At 35.6% G+C, this 16,335-nt stretch overlaps 1 non-coding gene across 1 annotated transcript; it reads left to right on the top strand.

The window, feature by feature from the left end:
- The first annotated feature begins 15,530 nt into the window (after nt 1-15,530).
- Nucleotides 15,531-15,636, top strand: LOC145564670 (small nucleolar RNA R71). The gene has a single exon (XR_014094880.1). It is a non-coding gene; the product is annotated as a small nucleolar RNA R71 (small nucleolar RNA).
- The last annotated feature ends 699 nt before the right edge of the window (nt 15,637-16,335 follow it).

Here is a 16,335-nt window from a genome sequence, read left to right as displayed (position 1 = left end):
ATCGCCTTGCAACACTCCATAAAAATGTACCCAAAATTCACCCTAGGCCCAAAATCCGACTTGGTGGCCATCCAAAGAACCATAATCTCTTCCCTTGAAAGTTTCCCAAGGTCTTGCTTGTTAAAAGCGGCATAACCAAGAACCTTATGAAGAATCTTAAGGGGCGGGTGAATAATTTCACTACAAAGCGACACCTTGGAGTCAAACGTTCTCTTATTAGCAATGGTTCTCCACCATGCAACCTCATTATAAGAAGCCGGGTTGAAAAAGATTGGCTCAAAAATATCGGCATGAGGATTGAAACCAAGGGCTTCATTGAATTCGTAGAGGGTTAATGTACGATTGACATTGAACAATAGGAAAGAGATGAGAAAATCAGTATCCCCCACCCTATTGTATTCAAATGTAGAGAAAAACTCAATGGTGGGTTCCAAATATGTTCTAGGAGAAGATTTAACAAACTCGTCCAAATGGAGGTTCCGGAGAAGGATGTCAACATCGGAATCAGTTCCTAACTTGACTATATCGACATGATGATAATTTCGAGTTGGCCTAAACTTTCGGGTTTTCATTTTGTTGTATATTGGAGCTTGTTTAGACCGGTTATAAAATTTGAGAGGGGGTAGAGGTGGAGGTGGGGAATTATCTTGAGGAGTGGGGTTTGGAGTAGGTTGGCTATGGGATGATTGGCCATGGGAGTATTGGCCTTGAGAAGATTGACCGGGAGATTGGTGAGAACGCTTCTTGCTACTCTTGCTCTTTCTTAACAAATCCATAATCACCAAATCAAATAACACCAATAACTCAAAGGAATTCACACCAAAAACTACTCAACACTAATACTACCACCAACACTTCACACAACTTCACAACACCACCCAACACTATAAAGTACCTGTTTCAAACAAGACAACCAAAATCCAAACAACAACCAACAAAATTAATAATCAATATAAAAAATAAGCCCAAATCACTCAAAACAATCCCAAAATCACCATACAATTAATCATAATCATCATATTCATACTTAACCAAGGTAAATCAAAATCAATGCACAACATCAATAATAATTGACAAAAATAGAGCAACGATTAGGATTATACCAAAGTTGAAGACACAAATGAAGCACAAGAACACAAAAAATGGACCAAGCACGAATCAAGCGTGGACGTGCTTTAAGAAACCGATTTTTCCCGAAAAACAACGAGATAGATGATCCAAATTTGATGAAAATGGAGAAAAGTAAAATGTTTTGATGAAAATTTGAGTGAAATTAAGGAAAATGATGTGAGATTGATGGGTTGGGGGTTAGAGTTTGAGAGGAGGATGAGAGAGAAAGAGGATAAAAGTTGAGTGTAAAGAGAAATAAGAGAGGAGAGAGAAGGAGAGGGGGCACGGTTCAAATTAAACCCAAAATGCCGCGCCCACTCTCGTATTCTCCGCCCCCGGGTGAAGCAACTCCCGCCTGCGGGGCAACATCGGCTACAAATTGCAAGTTTATTCTAGGCCCGCTGCCTCTCCAGAATGTCGCGCCCTCTCCAACTCTGCCGCGCCCGCGGGGCAACTGCGGCAACAAACTGATTTGATTTTCCACATTTTACCTCTTTGCTGAGCCGTGCCTTCTCTAGGATGCCGCGGCCTCTCTTTTTCACCCGCGCCCGCGGCAATAAACTGATCAAAATTTCAATTTTTATCAATCCAAGGCACAAAACACCCGCGGCCTCTCCATGGCCGCGGGGTGCCTTCTCCCCTGCTTCACAAACTCTTCTTGTACTCTCCTCATCAATCACCCTAAATCCATAATTTATGATGGAATTTAACCTACAAAACAAATCAAAAACAAGAAAAAAATAGTAAAAACAAAGACTAACAAATAAAAATAAAAGAAAGAAAGGAAAAGAGAAAAGAAGTTGAGAATCCGGGTTGCCTCCTGTAAGCGTTTTTGTTTAACGTTGTTAGCTCGACGATTACCACCCATTCAAGATGGTTGTCGGAGAAGCAATGTGTGAACGGGCCAACAAAAGCATATCAAAATAATTCTTGAGACGATGGCCATTGACCTTAAACGAAGAAGAAGAATCCATCATTAAGACTTCTACAACACCACTTGGAAAAACACTCTTGACCAAATAGGGACCGCTCCATCTTGACATGAGATTTCTGGGAAACAACTTCATTTTTTAATTGTAGAGAAGAACTTTATCACCAACACAAAAATCTTTCTTCTCAATAAGATTGTCATGTGTTTCCTTGGAACGAGCGTTGTACACACCTCTTCTAGCTCATGAAGATCTAACCACCTCTTCTCCCCCGCACTTGCCGAGTCAAAATTTATCTTCTTGATTGCCCACAAAGTACAGTGTTCAATTTCAACCGGGAGATGGCATGACTTGCCATAGACTAGGCGGTATGGAGTGGTACCTATGGGGGTCTTGAAAGCCGTTTGATAGGCCCAAAGAGCATCATCCAACTTTTCCGACCAATCTTTTCGATTTCTCACAACCGTCTTTTCAAGGATGAGCTTCATTTGATGATTAGAGACTTCCATTTGACCGCTCGATTGGGGATAATATGGGAGGCCAAATCTGTAACACCCTAGAAATTCCTTTCCTTTAAATACACACTTTACTCTTTTTAAAATACGTTTTAGGAATATCTAAGACATTACCGCCACCGTGAAAACGGCTAAGGCAACTATCAAAGATACACAGCGGAAGACTTGAAAACCAAAACTATTTAAATAACACAATTTAAAAACCAAACCAACGAAAGTAAAGTTGAAAATCAACAAAACCAAAGTCAAATAAAATCCACTACAATTTGGAACCATTTAAGGCCCTTATTCAAAACCGAAACAACCAAACTTTTGTGTTAGTCCATAAAGTAATATAATAGAATATTCAATGCATAAAACACATCATATCCTAATGGAAGCTAGCATGGTTCTCTCTTCACTCATGCCCCGTCATGAACATGCTTCAATACCTGAAAAGTGTATCTCTACTTGCCCCCACTACTCTCCATTAAAATGGATCATCGTAGGGCCAAGATAAAGACATGGCCAGACACAAGCAACACACGCAATCAGCAAAGCTGAGTACATAAGCGTAATTAAACACACTAACATGCATTCTCCTATCATCACACACACTTACCTCATTGCACCTGTTTACAAGCACACACAACAATCAACAAGACAATTTAACTAGACACTAAATAATTCATTTAGCGTTGATTACGCATCGAACGGGTTTCCAACTATACCTCCCCCAATAAATTGAGGTTAACTGACACGGGAGCTAACCGTGCCAGCAACAAACCTGTGCCACACATAGGTGGCGGAATTCCAGCGCATAATAATAATAAAAAGGAATATACAGCGTCTTGTACTCCGTTAGAAGTTATTATCAAATATAAAGTCACATAACTCCCCCCATATGTTCAGACTCAAGGTATATACGTTCCAATAGTTTTGGTGCGTAATCTCTTTCACTTTACGTTATTTACATATTATTAGACTTGGTGATGACCCTCAAAGCATAACAATTCAATCATCAATAATAATTCAATCACTCAAACATACCAATTTAATTCTTGAATATTTAATGACCACATAATATTAATGTTGAACCCTTTTTAATTCTACCTCAGTGTCAAAGACACCTTAAACGCATAAAGCGCCAAAAATCCTATCCCTCGGTGTTAAAAACACCTTAAGTGCACATAAGCACCAACATACAATTTACTCCTTGTGTACATAGAAATTTATATAGCTCCTTTCTCATGCTTAAAGCATCAATAAAAATTATATGAACCATAATAAAATTTCTTTTCAATGTTCCAAACATAATTAAACAATTAATTTAATTAAACATGCTCTCTATCATTCCATAAATAAATATGTAGTCCATATAATCATGCCAAAATATAATTTTCCAATTCATAAACCATCACAAATAATTCATGCTTCACAATTCAATCACCAACACCAATAATTCACAATTCAATACATAAACCTTAGCATGATACTACTTGTAATTGATTGAAATTAAACCTAGCATGATTCTACATCATCAAAATATGCTAAGTACGCGAACGTACCTTGAGTACGTTATTAAAACTGCCACAACTAGTAGAAATCGCTTACTTCAAAGTCTCCTACACATTAAATCCATAATAGAGTATTAATATTCACTCTAAACAAATTTCCAGCAATATATATTATTTTAAAACCCTTCATAAATAAATTAGAATAAGCAGAAATTATATTTAAAACACCCTAAATTAAGTCCCAATTAATGGGTAATTAAAATTTCTTCAAGAAACCCAATATTAAGTGTTCTACATAAAATTTCAGCACTTTATTATACTTAAAACTTGCTGTAATTTGGTTTTAAAACACTTAAAACAAAGGCCTACCCTATTATACATCATAATCTTTCAATAAATCATGAAACAAGAACCTAGGGTTTCAAAAATTGGGGCTTTTTAATTAAAAACCAAATCTGAAAATTAATTCATACAATTACAATTATAAAACATCAAAATTAAACCCCCAAACTCATAATTTATATTTAGATCCAAGAATAGATTAAATTAAAACGAGAAAGCTTAGTTTATATATATATATATATATATATAGTTCGAAAAAAGAAAGGGGGACAAAGAGGAGGAAGAACGGTAGCCACCACCGGCTGTCGGCTGCTGGCGGCTTGCGCTGCTGGCAGCGGTGGTGAGGGAGAAGGGCAGCCGAAAAAAATAAGGGGAAGGGGAAAAAGAAAAAGAAATAAAAATAAGGAGGAGAGAGAGAGAAGTTTACCTTGGGTTTTCTCCACTCTGGGCAAAGTTTGATTTGCCTCATAAGTGGGATATTTATACCCCTTCTCTACTAACCCTCTTCCCTAAACTTTCCTCTTTTAGGTTTTCCTAATTCCTTCCCTAATAAAACTTGTTGAAAATTAAACTTTCCTAAAATAAAACCCCAACTTTTAAATAAAATAATTAAATAAACTTTCCTTTAATAATAATATTAGTTAAAATACTTTAATTAAAATAATTACAACTATTTAAATACTTTATAAAATACATACTTTAAATAAAATACGTATAAAAATACGGGGTATTACAAAATCTTTGATGGACTCCATGCTTCCTCAACATTTTTTGAAAGGCATGGTGAATAAAATGAGAACCGTTGTCGCTTATCACCGCCTTTGGTACCCCAAATATTGGAAATATTATCTTCTTAAACAACTTCATAACCTCCTTATGGTCGTTAGTTAGGGAGGCAATGGCCTCGACCCACTTAGACACGTAGTCGACCGCCACAAGGATATATTGATTTCCGAAAGATGAGGGAAATGGCCCCATAAAGTCAATACCCCATACATAAAACACCTCCAACTCGAGTATGGGCTGTTTAGGCATTTCATTTCTCTTGGAGATGTTCCCAACTCTTTGACATCGGTCATATGTCTTTACAAAGCCCCATGAGTCCTTAAAGAAATGTGGCCACCATAGACCGCATTGAAGGAACTTAGTGGCGGTCTTAGAGACACCCATATGGCCCCCGCTTGGATCCGAATGGCACATTTTCAAAACACTAGGCACCTCTTCGTTTGGCACACAACATCTAAGTAAGCCATCAACCTCTTGCTTGTAAAAGATGGGATAATCCCATACATAATGCTTTGCCTCGCTCTTGAGCTTCTTTCTTTAGTTCTTAAAAAAGGAAGGAGGAAAATCCCCACATGCAAGAAATTTCACTAAATTGGCAAACCATGGGAGCATATAAGAAGTCATCAAGCATCCTATCCTCAATTGGAAAACCATCATCATGAGTTTGAGAATCTTCTAAATGAGAGAGATGGACCGCCACAACGTTTTCCGCTCCTCTCTTATCCCTAATCTCAATGTCAAAGGTTTGGAGCTCAAGAACCCACCGGATAAACCTTGGCTTGGACTCTTTCTTGGAAAAAAGATACTTGAGAGCCGCATGATCTGTGAAGACAATGGTCTTGGAACCCAATAGACAACAACAGAACTTCTCAAAAGCATGAAATATAGCAAAGAATTCCTTCTCCGTTGCAGTGTAATTCCGTTGAGCTCCATTTAGAGTCTTGGATAGATAATAGATCACATGAGGTTTCTTGTCAACTCTTTGACCCAAGACACCTCCTATTTCCGAATCACTTGCATCACACATCAACTCAAATGGTAAATCCCATCTTGGAGCCTGAACAATAAGAGTAGAGATTAGAACTTTATTCAACTTATTGAATTCCTCCAAACACATATCATCAAATACAAACTCGGCATCTTTTTGAAGAAGGTCATTGTAGACACCTAAAAATGTCTCCCTTAAACCAAACCCGATGATGAACAACCTTTAACTGCCATTATTGGTCGGGTTGAGTATTTAATCTTGGAGTGCTTAAATCCATATTTCCATTTCATAAAATCAACCCAACTCCTATCCCATTTTCCCAAACCATAACTTATTTTATTCTTTTCTTGCCTTTAAACCCAAAATAATTCATTTCGTGTCCTTTTTATAAAAACGTTTAATCCATTTTACTTTTGTCCATAATCTGGGTCCAATGATTTAATAATAGGATAGGAATTGAAAAGAGCTTTCCAAGGATATATTATAAGCCCAAATCCGAGTTATAACGAATAAGTTATGGCCAAAATATTAAATTGAGCCCAAACCGAACCTAAGCCCACCTTACCTACGACCCAATGATCACGTGGAGGGTCCAAATTATTTAATATCATTCCTAAATCAATTAGGATTAATTAGAAACTCTTATAAGTTTCTAAAATATCTTAATTATCCTTTTTAAAAAGATAAAATTAAAGAGTTTGAAATTGAATAAAACTTTTCTTTTTGATAGTCCTAATTCTAGCCGAATTGAATGTTTTTCAAAGATAGACAGATATTATTTCGTGATTCATAGTTTTTATCTGAATTTTATATGGTTGGATAGCCCTTGAAATTATCTTTCCAATGATATATTATAATATCAATTCCGAGCTATAACGGAAAAGATATGAATAAAATGTCAAACTTTATCCAAAACTGACACCGTCTCACTATTTCGGCCATATCTTTTGTTCTACAAAATATTTTAATCTCATTTAAATTTATTTGGAAAGTAGACTTCAAGATCTTTCCAACTATATCTTATTTATCTTATTACGATTTCTAGATCAAAAGATATGATAAAAACAAAAACCGCAAAACTACAGCCTATCGAGTTTTATTTCGATTTAATTCGGATCTTATCTTGTTTTTTCGACCCTTCTTTTTTCTCTATAAATAGAGGTCATATCTCCCTTTTTTTTAGGATCAACAAGCTTGATCATCAAATCATGCTCTTCTCCCTCTTTAGCCTAAACACTAGCCTTCCCATTCTTTCACTATTCCTTCCTTTAAGCACTCTAAGGAGTCCATACAACACCCGAAGTTCTATACATAAACCAAGGCGTGAAAGGTATAGTAACTGAGGGTTTGGACCAAATCAAATCTATATTTATTTAATTTGATTTATATTTTTATTGAAGTTACTAACAATTTATTCATGATGTAGCAATTCAAGGAATGCGCGGAATGTGAGTAATTAATTTAATTACTTATTTTTATTTTAATATTGCTAATATCATGATTAGGTTTATTATTATTTGATTTGACTAACTCTATTATTGTTAAATTGCTTCCAATATTAATGTTAATTCTATTATTATATTTATTGATCACCATATTGCATGTTTGAAGGGAATATGTAATTGAAAATCACGCCTAATAAGATAATTTGGACAACCGGCTTAGGTATCTTTTTAATCTTGTTGTTTAATTAAGTGATCCCAAATATTTTAGAATTATGTGGTGCATTAATATTAAACCAATTTAGCTTAATAATAGTTTGGAGCAAATTGAATATTTTGTTTGTATGCCTTTGAGATCGCAGGACTCACTTTTTACTATAAGAATCGAGTAGAGGCCAATACGGGCAAATGTGACTCCATGACTCACTTCGTACCATCATCCCCGATCCTCCTTTTGTGGTTCCGAACCATATGGAGTTAGTAATATCATGGATTATGAATGGGGTGTAACCTTCATGGGTCAATCGTTGTTGCCTATCGTTGTCCCTTTATCGTGGTTGCCTTTTATGATCCGTGAACGGTTTACAAGTTACTTAAAAAACTTGTTGGTGGCTCCCTACTTTCCTTGTCCCTAATCGTATTATGTTAATTCCCACTTCCTATGGGTGCCAAGCATATTCACCACATGCTTTTACGTAGGCGCACTTCGAACGACGCCTACAGTAATTAAGGGGATTTACAATGAGCGAGAAGTCCTTGATGAATCTTCTATAAAACCGGGCATGCCTTAAGAAAGATCTCACTCACTTTACATTCACTGGAGGTGGAAGCTTTTCAATGACTTCAATTTTAGCTTTGTCCACCTCTATCCCTGTAATACCCGAATATTTTATGATTTTATATATTATATTTTTTTTAAAAAATAGTTATTTTTATTTATTATATAACTTTTCTAATCTAATAATTTTATTTAGAGTTCGAAAAGGTTTAAAACCCTATTTTAATTTAAATATGACTCTTTATTTTTAAGCTTGTATAAACTATTTTAACCCTAATAAAATTTTGATATATAATATTGTGCAGCCGTTTGGATATCAAATCTCTCTCTTATCTTCATATTATCTTTCGTGGGTTTATGGCATCAAGTATATTGTTTTCCATTAATCTTCATTATAAGTCAAATAATTGTCTCCATATAAATTTGTGCAAACTAACCCATTAATTTTTCCAAAATTACAAACTCATGTGTCTGACTTGTTAATCGTGAGGGTGGAGTATCTATTGCTCGTCAAGTTCGTGAATCAGTGGGGTACCTTGCTCTAATATTTGCTTAATTGTTTCCCAAAGGTAATCACACTTTATCAATTTGGAGATGTTTGATTGTATTGTTTATTATTTGTACTCTTTGTATATATGATTAATTATTATGGTATTATATGATTTGATTAGATTTGAGTACCGTATTATTTACTTTTGTTGTATATAATTTATTGTACAATTATTTCTAGGGTTTTAATGTTGTTGTTATAGGGAGTATTGTTTTATCAAGGTTTTAGGTTTGTTAATGCAGAGTATTATTTTTGGGTTGAGATATGATTACATTTTGGTAACTAGTACGATTTCCCTATAAGAGTTGAGATATACTATGATTGGATCGAGTTCAAATTATTATATTATTTGGGAACATGTGCCAATATTGAGAATTTATTATCATGTGAAAGATTATTTGATCGATGTATGAGATCAAAAGGTTGAGATTATTATTTTGTTATTGGTTTGAGGCTCGGCGTTATAGACCTTAGTCCTTGACATGTTGGTAATGAGATAATGATCATAAGTTAAGAATGAGGTACAATCTTTATTAATTATTTTTCTATGGTCCCCTACAGTGGGAATTGGCCCGTATGTGGTCTGGTTCAAGGTTTTTTCTGGTTATTGGGAGTATTCAAGTTTTTATACTTGTTGGTTTGATTCGAACTACCCATGTCCAAGGCTAGGTATAAAACAAAGCGCATGGCACACTTATGGGTTATATAAGTTAATTGAGTAAAAGTTCGTATTATTATTCGAGGTTGAATCGATGAAGGTTATTTTCATAATACAATGTGTAATGTAGTTTCGAACTACATTGTTTAATTGATCTAGTAATTTTAATTATTATATTATTCTTTGTATTCTGATATGTGGTGATTACTCAGCTTTTTGCTGACGTGTGTGTTATTTTGTTATGCTACTTGTGTTTGCGGTCATGTTTTTTTCTTATGGTGGCCCTGCGACGATCTATTTTGGAATTTGTCCTTAATGATGAGCAGTCAAGTTTGTATAAGCAGGTTTGATCAAGTGATCGTACTAAAGGGAGCTCAAGTGATCAATTAATATGCTATAACGAGTTCGTAAAGTTGTAAATAGCTCACCTAGATTTATTGGGATTTGTAAGCCTTAACACTTGATAGGTTGTTGAGTGTGGCAGTAATACCTCCGATTTCGGAGTATGCTTCCGCAATTTTATTTAAAGGTTGTTTATTTTTCCTTTAATTCTTATTTATTTTCAGTTAGGAAATCGGGGGTGTTACAAAATGGTATCCAGAGCCTAAACGCTCGTGGGGTTTACGCAGGGATCCTCATATCCCAGCGTGTTTTGGTTTAGGAATGAACCTGTTAAATAAGAGTAGGATTAAACTAAACATATAGGCTAAGCCGTTTCAAGAGTGTTTCTCTCCACATGCTTGTGCTTGTTATGTGTTTTTTATGTGACTAGTTTTGAGTTCGAGGACGAACTCCTTTTTAAGGGGGATAGTATATAATACCCCTACTATTTCATTACTCTATCTATATATTTTATACAGAAAAGTTTGATTTAGTTTTTACTTACTTTCAAATTTACAAGTAAGTTATTTATTAATTTTAAATTTCGGGACAAAACTTGTATTAAGGAGGGTAGATTGTAATACCCTAAAATTTTCTACTTTAAGTTTCGGGACGAAACTTGTTTTAAGGAGGGTTAATTGTAATTCCCTAAAATTTTCTATTTTAAGTTCGAGGACGAAACTTGTTTTAAGGAGGGTAGATTGTAATACCCGAATATTTTATGATTTTATATATTATATTTTATTAAAAAAATAGTTATTTTTATTTATTATATAACTTTTCTAATCTAATAATTTTATTTAGAGTTCGAAAAGGTTTAAAACCCTATTTTAATTTAAATATGACTCTTTATTTTTAAGCGTGTATAAACTATTTTAACCCTAATAAAATTTTGATATATAATATTGTGCAACCGTTTGGATATCAAATCTCTCTCTTATCTCCATATTATCTTTCGTGGGTTTATGGCCTCAAGTATATTGTTTGCCATTAATCTTCATTATAAGTCAAATAATTGTCTCCATATAAATTTGTGCAACTAACCCATTAATTTTTCCAAAATTACAAACTCATGTGTCTGACTTGTTAATCGTGAGGGTGGAGTATCTATTGCTCGTCAAGTTCGTGAATCAGTGGGGTACCTTGCTCTAATATTTGCTTAATTGTTTCCGAAAGGTAATCACACTTTATCAATTTGGAGATGTTTGATTGTATTATTAATTATGTGTAATAAAACTATATTTTTGAGATGTTTGTATTTTCGTATTGTCATGTGTGATATGATTTATTATTTGTACTCTTTGTATATATGATTAATTATTATGGTATTATATGATTTGATTAGATTTGAGTATTTGTATTATTTACTTTTGTTATATATAATTTATTGTACAATTATTTCTAGGGTTTTAATGTTGTTGTTATAGGGAGTATTGTTTTATCAAGGTTTTAGGGTTGTTAATGCAGAGTATTATTTTTAGGTTGAGATATGATTACATTTGGGTAACTAGTACGATTGCCCTATAAGAGTTGAGATATACTACGATTGGATCGAGTTCGAATTATTATATTATTTGGGAACATGTGCCAATATTGAGAATTTATTATCATGTGAAAGATTATTTGATCGATGTATGAGATCAAAAGGTTGAGATTATTATTTTGTTATTGGTTTGAGGCTCGGCGTTATAGACCTTAGTCATTGACATGTTGGTAATGAGATAATGATCATAAGTTAAGAATGAGGTACAATTTTATTAATTATTTTTCTATGGTCCCCTACAGTGGGAATTGGCCCCGTATGTGGTATGGTTCAAGGTTTTTTCTGGTTATTGGGAGTATTCAAGTTTTTATACTTATTGGTTTTATTCGAATTACCCATGTCCAAGGCTAAGTATAAAACAAAGAGCATGGCACACTTATGGGTTATATGAGTTAATTGAGTAAAAGTTCGTATTATTATTCGAGGTTAAATCGATGAAGGTTATTTTCAGAATACAATGTGTAATGTAGTTTCGAACTACATTGTTTAATTGATCTAGTAATTTTAATTATTATATTATTCTTTGTATTCTCATATGTGGTGATTACTCAGCTTTTTGCTGAAGTGTGTGTTATTTTGTTATGCTACTTGTGTTTGCGGCCATGTCTTTTTCTTATGGTGGCCCTGCGACGATCTATTTTGGAATTAGTCCTTAATGGTGAGCAGTCAAGTTTGTATAAGCAGGTTTGATCAAGTGATCGTACTAAAGGGAGCTCAAGTGATCGATTAGTATGCTATAACAAGTTCGTAAATTTGTAAATAGCTCACCTAGATTTATTGGGATTTGTAAGCCTTAACACTTGATAGGTTGTTGAGTGTGGCAGTAATACCTCCGATTTAGGAGTATGCTTCCGCAATTTTATTTAAAGGTTGTTTATTTTTCCTTTAATTCTTATTTATTTTCAGTTAGTAAATCGGGGGTGTTACAATCCCCTTGTGAGAGATCTTATGGCCAAGGAATATGCCTTCCTCCACCAAGAAGTGGCATTTCTCCCAATTCAAGACCAAGTTCACCTTCTCACACCTTGCAAGACATTTTTCAAGGGTTTCAAGGCATGCCTCAAATGAAACACCTCCTACGGAGAAGTCATCCATAATAACCTCCATCTCCTTTTCTAACATATCTCCAAATATGCTCATCATGCATCTTTGAAATGTCGCGGGAGCATTGCAAAGGCCGAACGGCATTCTCCTATAGGAAAATGTACTATACGGACAAGTGAAGGTTGTTTTCTCTTGGTCATCCGGGTGGATAGGGATTTGGAAAAATCCTGAATAACCATCAAGAAAACAATAGAACTTGTGCCTTGTTAGTCTCTCAAGCATTTAATCAATAAAAGGAAGGAGGAAAAGGATCTTTCTTTGTAGATGTGTTTAGACGTCTATAGTCTATACACATCCTCCATCCTGTAACCGTCCTCGTCGGAATGAGCTCACCTTTCACATTTTCAACGACGGTCATACCTCCCTTATTTAGGACAACGTGAACGGGAGAGACCCGCCTAGAACTAGAAAAGGGGAATATGATTCCTGCATCCAAAAGTTTGGTGATCTCCTTCTTCACTACCTCTCCCATTTGGGGATGTAGCTTTCGTTGTCTCTTAATAGAAGGTAAAGCACCCTCCTCCAAAGTTATGTGATGTGTACATAAAGTAGGGCTTATAACTTTGAGGTCATTAATGGTATAACCCAAAGCACTTTGGTGATTCCTCAAAACACCACACAACTTTTGAGCTTGGTGCTCACTCAAAGAAGAGCTAGCAATCACGGGAAAGTGGAGTTGGGTCCTAATAATTCATATCTAAGGTGTGATGGAAGAGTTTTGAGCTCAACCATTGGTACACCTTTACCTTCCTTTGAAGTGGCATCTTGCAAAGCCTCTTGGCTTGAGATATTCATGCACATATGCTCATCCACTTCCTCGATGCTTTCATTTAGCAAATCCTCATACATTACCATTTACTTGATAGGAGCACCTATCTTATCCTTATTCAAAAAGACATTCTCAAGAGGATCATTAGAAGTGAGCACGTGCTCATGCATGGAAGACACAACATGATCAAGAGAATTAATCATCATGCAATTTTCTAAAGAAGAACATGGATACTTTATGCTTTCATTCAAGTCAAATTCAATGACCTCATCTCCTACCTTAAGTGAAATTTTTGCACTCTTGACATCAATCTTGGCACCCGAGGTAGCAAGAAAAGGTCTACCAAAAATAATAGGAATGGTAGAATCTTTATCCATTTCAAGAACCACAAAATCCACCGGAATCACAAACTTCCCTACTTTCAAAGGAACATCCTCCACCTTACCCTTTGGAAATTTAATTGACCTATCGGCTAATTGCAATGTAATGTTGGAAGGCAAAAGTTCCCCTAAATCAAGTCTTTGATAGACCGAATATGGCATTAGGCTAACACTAGCTCCTAAGTCACATAAGGCATTATCAATTTGCATCTTGTTAATGGCACAAGGGATAGAGAAGTTTTCGGGATCTTTCAACTTGGGTGGCATCTTGTTCATTATAATTGCACTATAATTCTCGGTCAAGTTGACCGTCTCCACAACATCACAAGTTATTTTCCCACTCAAAATGTCTTTGAGGAATTTTTCATAGTTGGGCATTTGGGTGACAATTTCGGTAAATGGTAGAGAAAGGTGAAGTTGTTTGAGAATGTCAATAAATCTGTCAAATTGTTCATCCGACTTATGTCTCATGAATTTTTGTGGATAGGTAAGCTTGCGTTTCACAATTTTTTTCTCTACTCTCACCTCACTAGGTGTCTCAATCACAACCTCACTTAAAGATGCACCATCTCTCTCATCTTCTATCAAAACCTCCTTGGGGACTTCCTTAGTTTCACTCTTCTTAGGCAAACTCTCCTCAAGAACCTTACCACACCTTGTAACAATAGCATTCACGGGTCTCTTGGGATCTAACCCTTGAGAAGGTAAAGAAGAAGGACTAGCATGGTGTTAGTTTCAAAGCATTGACAAGTTGAGAAATTTGATTTTCAAGCATCTTATTATGAGTCATCATTTCACTGAATTTCTTGTCACTTACGGCCATATAATTGTTCAACAAATTTGTTTGATTCTAAATGATTTCCTCCAAATTAGTCCTAGAGGAAGAGGATTGTGAATAAGAATTATCACCTTGAGTTTTTGGAGCAAATCCGGGTGGAGGGCCTCTTTGAGCATTGTTTTAAAAATTGCCCAACCTTTATTGTTCCAATTACCCCTATTTTGATTTTGACCATAACCTTGATTACGGTTACCACTACCTTGATTATGATTTCCATAACCTTGGTTTTTATTACAATAATTTTGGTTATGATTTTGGCTACTATAACCTTGATTGTTATAGTTACCTCGAGAACCTTGGTTCCTATAACCACCACCTTGGTTATAGCTGTCAAAATTACCTTGGTTTTGGTAATTTCTATTCCATTGACCCCTTTGATTATCAAAACTTTGCACATTATTATTATTTGACACATAGTTGACATGTTCACTCTCATTGTTATCAAAATCATCATTACTATTCGGAAAAGCATGAGGGCAATTAAAAGCATCATGATCATATGAACCACACACATCACAAAACAAACAACCGCTAGGCATGTTACTAGAAGAAGGAGGGGGATGAGAGTTAGAAGATGTACCTCTCCCCTTAAATTGGGAGGGAAGATTTGAAGCTTAGGAAGAAGAACTCTCCAATTTTTCCTTGATTGCAATCATTTCCTTCCCCAAGTTCGTCATTTGCGAGGAGAGATTGTTGATTGCATTTAGATGATCAACCGAGTACACCGAAGAGCTACTCTTGCTAGTTGAATCCCTCTCACCATCTTGCCAATCTCTTTAGTACCCCACCACATCCTCAATGATGTCTACCACTTCTTCCTCTGTCCTATTCATGATGGGACCTCCGGCTCCCCCATCAAGGCATGACTTGCCTTGGGGACTTAGGCCTCCATAGAAAATTTGAATAATTTGATAGGTTGGAATTCCGTGGTGAGGACACTCCCTTTGATACTCTTTGTATCTCTCCCATGCTTCATAGAGGATCTCACTTGGCTTTTGTTTGAAACCTTGAATCAAAGCTCTAGCCTCCGCCATTTTCTTTTGTTGATAGAAACAGGATAGAAATTCCTTGGTAACCTCGTCCCATGTCCTTAGAGAATTCGGCTTAACATCCTTGTGTAGCCATTCCAAAGCACGCCCTATGAGAGAAAAGGGAAAGAGCTTGAGGCGGATGAATTCTTGGGAAACTCCATTCACGTTGATAGTATTGCAACATTTTTCGAACTCCATGAGATGATTTAGTGGGCTTTCATGCTTGGCCCTACTAAATTGTCACCACTCTGTCAAAGTGATCATTGTCGGCCTAATTTCAAAATCATTTCCGGTGTTGTAGGTGGAGCAATTCCACTCTCAAATCTATATGCACTGGAAATCCCCAATTCTTTCAATGCCACTCTCGGATTTTCTCCCATTCTTGCTTGTTCTTCTAGTATTAGTTCTTCCTCACTTGAAGTGCTAGAGATCAAAGATCGTCTAGCAACCTTTAATCTTGTAATAGTCCACTCAATCTTCGGATCGAATGGCACTAGTGAATGGCTATGTCCTCTACGCATACAACTTCAAAAGAAATTATTAGTATCACGGCTACAAGTGTAGCCTAAAAGAGAAAAATATTTTTGTTGTTTTTTCAATTAAGAATGAAATACACACAACAACTATAACAAAGAAACAATATCACTCCCCGGCAATGGCGCAATTTTGACAAGAGGAAAATGTAGGTCGTTATC

This window comes from Chenopodium album, chromosome 1, assembly GCF_948465745.1.
Source record: "Chenopodium album chromosome 1, dcCheAlbu1.1, whole genome shotgun sequence".
Lineage (NCBI taxonomy): Eukaryota > Viridiplantae > Streptophyta > Magnoliopsida > Caryophyllales > Amaranthaceae > Chenopodium > Chenopodium album.
The sequence above is the reverse complement of the archived record's forward strand: the minus strand, read 5'-3'. Positions and strand labels throughout refer to the sequence as shown.